We start from the raw sequence: 12,842 nt of genomic DNA on the forward strand, positions 1-12,842 counted from the left end.
AGAGACAATAAGTAATTAGCTACTGGTAATCTAAATAACTATGCAGTTCACAAAGAATATTTACGTAGCAAAAACATCCTATAAAATAGCACGTTGGCAAGGCGCACATAGTATATGCACTTTCTCGGATACTGTCCAACAACGAGTTGGACAAGATAATCATCACCATTACTTGCAAACAAAAGGTTACATTAATTTCAAAACGAACAAAAAGAAAAAAATGTCACTGACACGGGAAAGGTTGATCTTTTCCTTAGAAAAGTAAAAGTAAGGATATACTGCTTAATAAAATTTGCAGCCCAATTGGCAAATACACCATTTTTTAGATAAAGAGAGTTCTATTTCATCAAAACAATGAAAATATTCTAGCCTCTACGTACGTAGATGTATATGGCTGATATTTATAACACGGTTCAACCAAACATGCAACCATAATTGATTCAACAAAAGACCCAAAGTTACCATCACACAATGTGGGTCCCTACCCAATTAAGCCAAGCTGCTAAGTTCGACTTACCTTGAGATATTGCACGAGCTGTACCAATATCATCTGCAAATGCAAATGCATGAGGTGCCCTTTTAACACAAGAGTATGGGCATCCTGCAGTAGATATCAATAATTGTTATTTGTCAGATCAAGTTGCCACATCATGTCCATATGATTTATATTGAACAACTACACGAAACAAGAAATTCGTGTCGTATATATTTTTACTCTATAAAAACTAGGAAAATAACCAAACTCAATTGCTTCAACAAAGGTAAATGTATTCTATCACATATGTTCTACTGAATAATTCTATGGAACATAACTTGTTATAATTCTAAAAGAAAAGAATATTGCATTTTTCAAATAAAAATGATACCTTTTGCTAGTAAATCAGTTAACACAACAAGATAATTAATCTATTGTAGTTAGGGTTGTCACAAAAATGTGCTGCAGTGAAACTTTAGTGTCTTGGTGAAGCAGTATGGCACCAAACCTCACCCTTGACGCAAACTATGGTCAACAGAAAGAATAGAGCAAAATTTGAAAACAACCATTGAATCAATATGAGCGTGACAAGTATCAGTGCCAATGCATAGAAGTTCATTGACAAATATGTCATAGACTTCACACTCAGGTTCATCAAATGGGCCAATGTTGCTCCTGCACAATATTGTTGTGTACATATGAGTTGGACTTTACTGAAGTTTTACCAAAACAAGGGGCTCTATTGATCTTTAGATGCACCAATGAGGCCTCATAATAAAGCATTAACAATTGCAGAAATTACAGTATCTTAATAAATTTAAAAGTGGACAAAGAGCAAAAAGGCCTCATTTGGTTTGGAGTTTGTAATATGGATTAAAAACGCACTATGTGCTGAGCCCAAGAATCTATCCCAACACATAGTAACTTCATTGATGATAATTATTACAATATTCATACTTAATCGAATTAACCGTCTTACAAAAGTGACCTTCAAGGGTCGAAGAACCAAATAAATTGCAGCGAAACTAAACGAACTACAAAGACTCTAATCCTTTACGACTCTCCCACAAGCATCATCGACGTAGAAAACATCTTAGAATGATCCACCTTCAGCGTATTCCTCGATACCTTTTCCAACTGAGTGTTTAGTGATAGCAAGAGTGAGCACTTGTCGTACTCAGCAAGTTGTGAAGAAATAGTATGCATATGAAGGCTTGACAACAATAAGGCTATATGGCTCACTTGCATAAATCAATGTTTAAGTAAAAACATTTAAAAAGCAAATATAATTAAGTGAATAACAAACCATCTGAAGATTCCATCCATCTTGACTTAACCAACTAACCAACACCTCAACCAAAGTTCCATCCACTAAAGTTGAACCCTCAATCATAGTTCCCATCACTATGATTGATCACCCTCAACTATGATTCTCACCATCACAGTTGACCCTACTAACCAAAACATCCAGATATAATCATGGTAGGTTTTCAATGCTGCTCATGACCATGAGCACGACTGAATATTCAGTTTTAACTCTACAGAGGTTGTACTTTACCCACAAGATGTATCATCCCGTTTTGTCGAGCATCCATTGGCCGACGGATAACTCTTACACACTACCAAGGTGTGCGCTAGGAATCCACTATAAAGCCTTTACAATGCTCCCTCTCAGCATATGTCTACCCGCTAAGGTTTCATTGTCGCGTGATTCCACCTCAACAACGGAAGCCCTCTCTTGTGCCTTTAGATCCCAAGAAATCGTCCATTCACCGCTCTTCTGTCTGGTCTACACTATGCTGAGAGTAAGCAAATTACTTGGCTAGGCCCGTTCCATTTCAGACTTGTGGTTGTACTGCAAACACAGAAAGGTCACCCCACGAACTGGTTCTTAGATTTGAGCAAGGCTACCACTTTCCAAACCATACATCTCATCATACCATATGCTCAAATCCCTATAGCATGTTGCTAAAAAAGTTATTCCATCATATTTTATTATTGTTGCATAGGACCATTTTCCAATTCATAGAGCATTAATCACGATTACCATCCCAAAGTAAGGCCAAGCATCATATACCCATCCATAACCCAAAACCATACTATGGTGACAAGAATGATAAGGAAAGAACTAGGGTAAATTCTAACACTTGGGATTCCTAACAATTATTAGCATGCATGTTTATAACACAAAATATTTAAAAATTGGGATAAATATGATCAAGAACACAACTTACTTTCACTGAACTCAGTTAGGTCTTCAAAATCTTGATCATGCAAACTTTCTAGCTCCTCTGAAACGTTGGCGTCTACTCGCAACATACGCAGAAAAACAACAACACATAAACACCAAGATCCAAAAAGAACCAAACATAACACAACAAACATTATCATCACAAGATTACACTACTTTGGATAATTCGGTGAAAGAACGGGTCAAAACGTAGCTATAGTTTGCAAGTTACGATTTTCCAATGATTAGAACAGGATTGAAAAGATTATTTATAAATGAAATTATGTTGCTAGAAATTTTCTAGGATTTTTCCAAAACCATCTATGATATTCTGGGATTTTTTGGAATTTTCTAGCATTATTTGAATTATAAAACTATTTAAACCATTAAATAGAATTAAACCTATAAAACATTTTCAAAAATTAATTTCCTATTGATTATTATTTTTAGAATTACTTTATACTGAAAACTATTTAATGTAATATTTAATTATTATGGCATCATCAAAGCAATTGAAACAATTAAAAAGAGAAACAAATGCTGACTGGGCTACTGGCTGAGCACTAGAGCTGACGTTGCATGACACGCAAGTAAAATCGCTGACGTGGCTAGGTGATGTGGTGTGGTTGAGCTGACTGGGATTATGTGAGACACGTGGCGCGCTGCAGTTGGCTGGCAAAAGGGTATGAGGGCTTTCTAATCTGGACCCTCGGCTGCGGATCAGATGGCTGACATGTCTTGGCGCTCGACTTCGGCGGACAGAGGGCGTCGGCGTCTCTCCCATGGCAGCACATGGCCGGAAGCTCGCCGAAATGACGCTCCGATGAACTAAACTCGACGGCGAGCAGCGGAAAAGGTTTCGGGCGGCACGGGGAACTCATCTAGGGCACGTGTCAGCGTCGGAGATGCTCCAGAGAGGCTGGCGACAACGAATAGTGACTTGAAGCTTCGGAGCTCGTCGGCAAAGGGCTCCAAGCGACATTTTTCTCTCGGCGACTTGGGCAAAAGGTGTGAGATGGTCTGGGGAGGGCGTAGGATCACATATATATAGGCAGGAGGCTACCTAATCTCTAAATCGAATTGGATTTGAAAGAAACCAGCGATGGCTCAAACTTGATTCCGATTATTCGAACGCGCTTGGGACTCTATCTCTTGGACAAAAGCGCACGTATAGCTCCTGAATTCTTTCCCTTTTTGATCCGTAGCCTAACTCTGTCTCTAACTCGCGAATTTGATTGGGATTTGGGGTGGCCGACGGATTATCTTGTGTGCACATCTCGTGATTGGCTCGGGCTCTAGCAAAACTAGCATGGGCTCAAGCTTCTAGAGGCTTTTGCGACTCATTGGGCGCTTGGGCTATCGATTACCATCTCGGACACTGCGGCGACTACACGGGTGGTGATGGCCGGCTGCTGCTGTTGTGCTACGATACCGAGCTAAGCAGAGAGGGAGGGAAGAGACGAGAGAGCGGGATGCGCTGGGCCAAAATAGAGAAAAAAGAGAGGGGAAGGAGAGATGGGCTTCGGCCTTTTTCATTTTAAAAGTTTTTTCCTTTCAAAATTATTTCACTCATGTATATACTCATGTATATATATACATACAAGGTATATACTACACATATATATAGCTCACATAAAAAAACAATCAAGCAAGCAATCAATACACATATATATCCATAAACATTCTTTTATAGGAAAAAGCCCACGTTGCATATATGTATTTATACATATAACACACATACTCAGACATATGTATATATGTATAAAGCACACATACACACTTAGATTTATTTAATTTTGCAAAGCTCTTTTTAGTTTCTTTCGAAAAAGTTTTTAGTTTTTTGGTTTTAAGAATTTGGGCTCTTACAGTCCCGATCTTCCAATAGGTAAGGATAAACTCGATTTGGTGGAGTGTGACATTGACGTTTCGGCTTCTAATCGAACAAGACCAGCAACCCGCAATCACTACATCACAACCTCCAAGTTATTATCAACCATGCCAAAAACACAGCTGACCTGAACATGAGGTTCTTGTCCCTGCAAGCAATCGAAGAACAAGCAAGAACAAAGGGGAGGTTCAACAAACATTAGGTGGTCTAGTCAACACAAGCACGATGTGGTAGTCTCAACACATGGGGAGAATTAAAACTCAACTAAACTTAAATTTGAAAATGCCTGCTACAGCCCTATATATGGAGGAGAGCAACGGGGAAGTAGTCACCAGGAGTGAGGAGGCGTCCTAGGGTTTCCTTCCATCAAGGGTGGGCGCCCACAACTTGGACCGGGTTCCTCTCTAACTTACAAGGCTTGAGTTGGCCTAAATAGGCAATGCACCACATCTCTTTTACATCTATGACTCGTAAACTGTGATTTTGAAGGTGGAGCTAGATCAGTGGGAAAGGTCTCATCGTAAGCTTTCCAACGAGTGCTCATACTCCTCCAATGGACTCTATATGCGAGAGTTATGCATGTTTTAAGCTGATGCTGTTAGGCGACTAGAAAACTTTACTCTTGTAACCTAGAATTTAACAAGAAACTTGATAGGACAATATTGCAAATGTGACCGGAAAAGGTTACTCCTGATAACAGAAAATGTTGCTTTAGTTACCGAAAAACATTACTCTAGTTGCCGGAAACAAAACAAGAAATTTGATAGGAAAATGTTATTAATATGATCGAAAAAATGTTACTCCTGTTACGGAAAATGTTGCACATTTAAATGGAAAACATTGATCTAGTTACCAGAACCTTGACTAAGAAATATTGCAAATGGGACCGGAAAAGGATACTTCCGATAATGGAACACTTGACAATTCAATTGTCTTGCATGAGATCTTGTGATATGATAAGTCATTTCTCATGAGTGGTTATATCCAGAGGTAGCATGTTCAAATCAAACTTGGTGAAGAATTAGGGGATGCTTTGAGTAGACGAATCACAAGGGAAACACACAGGGTTTTTTAGACAGGTTTAGGCCTTCCTGAGGATAATAACACTACTTCATGTTTGTCTTGTATTGATATGAGCCTGTTACGAGGAGGTGTAGCTAGCCTAGAAGGATCTAAACCTAGTCGATGACTTCTTCCATGACTTCTATTGGCTTGTCTTGTTTGTGTTGTTTTGGTTTGACTTGTTCTGGCTTGTCCTTCGCAAGGCCCCTCAGCTCCATATATATATGGGGGGTGTTATACGTCCTCTGGACTCCTTTTTTCTATTCTTGGAGATAAACCTTCCCTGTTTTGGATCTCCTTGAGCACCTACAGGTGGTTTCCTTTCTTTCAGGGATCCTCTTTCCAGAGATAAAGATGTGCACCAAGAATTGCGGGAAACCTCGGGGTATCCAGATATGGTAAATATCCATTATTCATCGTCAAACCCCCCATCAGTACATGAAATGAGACTTCGACGGTTCAAATGCATAGCAAGCAAAGATGAGCTTTTTGTCTTACCGCGTCATCGAGTAGGACTCATATTTTCGATTAGAGTGAAGAATCTAACTTGTTGTCATGGGTTCTAAGATTGCCTACTTGGGATTCCGAACGCCTCTGAGTTCCCAAGAGAGTTCTCGGGAAGGTATTCCATTTGGATAGGTTTTATTAGATTTAACCTTTAGAAGGAAAAAAAAAGGTTTGCTATAGTGAATTTTAAAATCTGAAATGTCACAGCGGAGATTTCGGGTAGTGGAGAGAATCTTTCCCTGCCACAGTATCATGATTACGATAGCAGTACGATGTGACAAACTCCTTGGGGTACAATGCCAACTACCCCGCATGCGCCTGACATTAATTGTGATGTGACGGTAAAGAGAGAAATTGTGGCCTCGAGTCATGTCACGTCCTCAGCCAAACCACCATTTTCTATATCCCCCTCTCTGGATAAAGACAGAGGGAGACCCGCTTCAACATCCATTCTTTCATCATCAACTGCTTTTCATCACGCTCATCATTCTCCTTGCGCCCTGTTTCAAAAATCCCCAAAAAAACCCTCTACCCCCAATCTCTGAGCCGCCATGGGCAAGAAGAGGATCGAGAAAGAGAGCTCCTCTGCCAACAAGATGGTGAGTGCCATTCCAGAATGGTAAGAGTCAGAGATCATGGAGGAGGCTTTGGAGAAAGCTGAGAGTGAGAAGGTTATTCCTCCCTGGGTTCTGATCCTTTGCATGCTGGTGGTAGGGAAGACAATCCCAAGCTCGAACACCCATAGCTTGGTGGTCTTCCTTGACTTCTTCTGCTGCGGGTCTGGCTTCCCTCCATCCAACGTCTTCCTCAAGGTGCTAGCCTTCTATGGCCTGAAGCTCATCCATTTGAACCCCAACTTCGTCATCATGTTGAGTGTCTTTGTGCATATGTGTGAGGACTTTATTGGCTTCCGTTCGTCCCTTGAACTTTTCTGGTACTTCTATATCCTAAAGAGGCTCTAGAATAGAGTCACCGGTAGCCCTGGATTCAGGCTCCGAGAAGGCAAGTCGGCAAAATATATTGACTTCACCGCCATGTCCTCTTGGTCATGATGGCACAAGATGTGGTTCTACTATCAACCTATACTGAAAGGACTTCCTTACCGGGGCCTAGCACTGCTGTCAAGGGCTGTCTGGACAAAGGAGCTTGTGATGACCACCCTTCATCGGAATCTTATCAAGGAGATCTTACTCCTGAAGGAGAGGAATCTGATGGCATATGACTTTACTAGAGATTTCATCAAGCACCGCCTTGGTCCTCTAAAGTCAAGGATTATTGGGGCCTTGCTTTTTCCAGCCGGATTGTATCTGGCCTGAAATGATGAGATAGGTACTTCCCAACCCTAAGTAGCCATATGTAAGGGATATGTAAGATTCATCCTGATTGAATGTTGCCTTAGTACTCACCGAAGATTGCTTATAAGAAGTCTAGGGTTCTTTTTAAAGCCATCCCTTCTTCTAGCAGTAAGAACGTCCCAACTCCCATCATAGAGTTGGACCCCGAAGCTCAAACAAGAATCTTGTCGGTAAGTACCACAAAAAACCTTCTCAATTCTTGTCTTTCTTTTCGAGCAGTTGTACTAGTAGTGACGATTATTGATGACTTGGGAAGCTTCTCGGACATGGAGGCCATGACTTGGAGGCTGAAGAACGCAGGAGCCCTAGCTACCAACCCGGACGATGTTTTTATAACATGGAGCAGGGGTCTGAGCGAGACTAAGAGTGGCACACTGCAAATTGTATCTTTCAACAGTGGCATGGTGCTGGAGAGTGATGACTTCGCGGAAGTGGACTCGACGATAGGTGGTATTAGGCCACTGATTCCAACCACTCTTGCTTCTTTTGCCCTCGCTGACCTAGTGTCGCCTTCAACAATGGCTTCGGTCCTGGTAAGTTGAGAATTTGCCCTATTCCTTTGCAATCGTGTCAATCTTTTAGTCTATCAAATGTATTTTAGCCTTTGGCCCAAGAGAGTGATGTAAAGAACCATCCAAACAGTATTCTAATTAATCATTAAATCGATCATTACTTAATCACGACTTCAATGATTAATCAAAATACCGCTCTGGTAGTCCTGGCACGTGTTTTGTGCCCAAGATTAGAACACATGCCTTTCCAACATATCATATCACAACAAAACTTAACAAAAAGCGAGTAATTAAATTATATTACAAGTTCTTAAGCATCCATAATTTCTTACAGTTTACAGCAAAAGAGAGCTAGAAAGAGACTGAAACTAAACAAAGACCAAAGAGAACTATGCCGTGAAAGCTAAAACTATGAATAGCAAAAGGAGGATGGAGCCACATGCCCTTAGGCCCCATCACAAAAGTACAACCTCCGTGTAGTTGCCTACTCATGCCCACCATCACCCTCGGCAGGCGTGAAGTAGCCAAAGACCATCTCCTCTTGGCTGATAGCACCTGAAAGAGCACCGTGAGTACGAAGGTACTCACAAGACTTAACCCATATTGGGTACTTATAAATAACCTGACTCCAAGGATTATGAATTGGAATGTTAGCAAGAATACGGCACATGGTTAAGTAAATTTATATGCGAAAGCAAAATTTGACAAAAACATGTGTGAGCATCTAGACTTAACCAACACAACTATCAAACCCATAACCATCAACTGAACTGAACATATATGTAAAAAGAACCATAGTAATAACATCTGTAAAGAACCATCTTAGCACAACAACCAGCTCAAACAAAACTCGTAACTCTACGACTGCTGTAAATGGACAAAAGCATGCTTATGATCGAGAGTTTGGCACTTCGAAATGTTTTTACACCCTGCAGGGGTACATATTACCCACAAGATTCGAGAACCATATAGCTTGAGTGACCACACAGGTCCACCCAAGGTGTACTCGTGCCAACCTTTCCCAATAAGCCCTAATTTGAATCAAACATCGCTCAGTGCAGAGCCCACTTAGGTTAACTCCCGAAGCGATCTCAGGTGTCTCTTACAAGCCCGCCCACTCACACTGTCGATGTGCAAGCTCAAATGATTACAGCTACAGAGGTATTCAGCTTTATCTTACCATTATATTGACATGTGGTAAGTACGGTAAGTACTAGAGCTAACTACAACAATGATTGGTGCTTAAGCAACGCAAGCGGTCTACAGTGTACAGGTTGCTCTCTCGACCTACCCCAAGGAACTCTACATCGGAGCAAGAGAAACATCCCTAACACCGCCCATATCTCGCCTCATCCTCACTACTCAACCAACAATACCGTCAACCCAATATTATTATCAATGTGATTGTAATTAAAGCCTATAGCTCGCGAACGGGGTTGAACTACCGCTCGGCTTCTACCGAAGAATCTATGCATGGCTAAGCATTTCAGTTAACTTTTAAACTAGACCATCATCAAGTTAAACTCCGGTTACAAGGAGATGGATCACCAATGACTCAAGACGGGGTGTAATGCATCAACGTAGGTTCTACTCATACAAGACCCGACATCAACTTAACAACATGCATAACGTACATAAACCATACGTTATCATATTAGACACATATGATCCAAATTAATGGGAGAAATATGCTTAGATATTTGCCTTGCTGCTCAGGCGGCTGTCTGATGCTATCCACACAGAATTCACAGAATTCGTGTGGCTCGATGTCACTTTCAACCACACCCACGTCATGCTCCGGATCCTCGCTCATTAAAGAGGAACGCGTGCAATGATGAGTATGAATGAAGTGCAACAATGTACGCTACTATATGCATAACAACAAGCTAACAGTGCAAGACATACAAAAATAATAGCAAACTTTGCGATCTAAATGACTTCGGAAAGTTAACAGGAGGCCGGAGACTCCGGGTTGAACACGAAACTTCCGGGTTTTGGAGTCTCCAAGTGAACCTCCGGGTGGGGGTCCTCAGGTATTTTTGGTTAGGATCACCCGGAACCTCTGGGTTGAACTCGGACCCTCAGGGTTCCAGAGTCTCTAGGTGAACCTCCGGGTGGGGGTCCTCAGGTATTTTTGGATAGGATCACTTGGAACCTCCGGGTTGTGACCCAGAATTTTCGAGTTCCTGTAGAATACATGTTTTGCGACATTTTTTTCGACTGACTCAACTTGCATGTTAAATCTATCCTATACAAACACACATATACACTATACAGAGGGTTCTAGACTTAACTTGCACTCTAAACCCTAACTATTTTTTAGCACAATTCATCGGGGTTTTCACTGGGCTACCCGGACTATTCGGGCTCTACCCAGACTATCCGAGTTGTCCAGAGATGTTGCTTCGAGTGGGAAAACTCAGCCAATTTGATTTGCGAGCCTCTCCAAACCAAATGGAAATATGTTTGAGATAGTTCATGGACTTTATAACTCACTCACCAACCTAGCAACACAATTCCTAGCACAAAACTCATCTGAATCCTCTCGTTTTGCTCCAAAGCTCAAGAACTCGAGAACTTCGCAAACTGAGCTCCAAACTCGAAATAGACCCACCAAAATGTGCATCCTTGCCATGGGAACCTAGGAGACTCACCCAAGATACTTTGCCGAGGTTGGTGACCATCGGTGGAAGGTGAAAAAGCTCGGGAAGAGGAAGAACACCGGTACTCCTCTTGCTTCAACCAAGAACACTAAAAGACATCAAAACTGGCTCAAATCCTTCGGGAAAATGAAAAATAATTGGATGGATGAGGAGCTTAGGAGATAAGGATCGCATTAGTAACACAAGCATATCTTGATTCCTTCTCTTGAGGTGGGATTTTAGGAAGAAGGAGAGAGTGCTTGAGAGAGGGAGGGGCTCCTTTGGCTCGCTGGTTGGAGAGGAGAGGGAGCTCGGATGGGAGTGAGGGGGGGGGGGGAGAGAGAGAGAGAGAGAGCAGGTGAGCTGCTGCCCAAGAGAGTGAGGGGTGGTTGGCCCACTGGATGTGGCCCACGTATTAGAGAGTAAGTCCATTTCAACTGCGAATTCATTTCTTTTCTCTCCAGAATTTCCTTCTCTCATCCAATTGACATAAAACCAAGTGCTATAATGCTCCGAAACAAAATTACTCAAAATTATACCTAATGCTTATGAAGCATGATTAGGCTTAATTACGTATTTATGGCTTTGGGACACGACACGTAGGAAGGCAGCAGTCCCTGTGAGTCTGTCGGATGATTCTCCTTTTACCCAGCTAATGTCAAGGAGTAAGAGATTGGCGCCTCTTCTGGGCCCGATGAAGCCTTCAACAACCAGGAAATGACTCAGGTATGCTGAGAATTATTTCCCACGCTTGGTGGAATGCATGTTTTAAATTTGTCTCACCCACCGGCAAGTCAGAATAATGCCGATAGTACCTAAGCCTCGAATTCCCCAACCTCCAACCCCTCCTTACTCTGAAGGAGATGACAGCAAACCTGATGAGCTCCCGGTCTCAGTGGAGACTAGTCAGGGACTGGAGGTAGCCAATGTTGAGGCTGTAGCTACCCTTTCAAAGGAGGAGTATGGGATTCCATTGGATGCATCTTGGGGGGGGGGGCATGCTTGAAGGGCGGGTAGGCCATCATAGGGATTCGGTGTTTAACGCCTTCTTCGCGGTAAGATTCTACCTGTAGGTTAGAAACGTAATTAGAAAATTGACTTGTACTTACCTTGTCATTCTTTGAAGTTGGCCTTGCACCACTTGGACAAGACCCACTGTGAGGTCGAGAAGACCACCACCCAAGTCGCTGAGGTTGAAAAGGAAAACACTGAGCTACATCAACAGCTCACTCGAGTGACAGCCAAGAAGGAGAAGGCGGACACCGAGTTGGAGGACCAGATGAAAGGTGAGCCTCCAATATCCTGACAAGCTACTTATTCTCCTTTGTCTTCTTAACATATCGCCCTGCAAAACTCTCCACGACCCAAAAAGTTGTCGCCCAGGAAGGGATCCAAATGCCAGCCACCTACCAATAGTTTGTCGCGACGCTCGATGTTTTCCAGGAGGCACTTACCGGGGTTGGGTCCAGACATAGGCTACCGACGTAGAGGATGTTCCAGGGCTGGTTGTCCAGGTTACCAAGCTTGTTAAGGCTATCGGTGGGTTCCAATAGATGGTCACTGAACACCTCTCGAGCCAGTCCCGACAGAGTGCGGAGCTGACACTAGCCTATGCGGTGGCTATCACGAAGACCCATCAACCAGAGTTTAACAAAAACATCCTCCTAGAAGGTTTCGGGAACGAGTCGGAAGATTCGTCAGCCAACAAGGTTAATGCAGCGACCGGCATAGACAAGGCTTTTGTGGATGCGATGGATTTCTTGCCCTTGGTGTAATCCTTTTGCTTTTAACCTACAATTTGTAAAAACACTTGGCAGATTTTGTTCATTTTACTCAGGAACTTAAACTTTTTTCCTGCTCGATGGGAGTACTCCGTGCTGGACACTTTTCACATCATATCGTGATTTTCTTTTTAGCTTTTTCCTTCAATTAGTTCAGGATGCATTGATGACTAGTCTGAGTGTTTATTATGATCGCCCTATGGTCTGCTTGAGTGGGAGGCATTGTAGCCCCCAGTCACCCGTGGAACGCGATAAGTAGCCTTTTCGCAACCTCGAGTTCGCAACGCAACGATCCTTCCCTTCTCGTTAGAATCTGCTTGCAGAAAGTACACAATATGTTATTTTTGGTTTCCAGTGCCTACTACTTATTAAGTCCTCGACTGTCTATTC

The sequence above is a fragment of the Phragmites australis genome, chromosome 9 (assembly GCF_958298935.1).
Source record: "Phragmites australis chromosome 9, lpPhrAust1.1, whole genome shotgun sequence".
In the NCBI taxonomy this organism is placed as follows: domain Eukaryota; kingdom Viridiplantae; phylum Streptophyta; class Magnoliopsida; order Poales; family Poaceae; genus Phragmites; species Phragmites australis.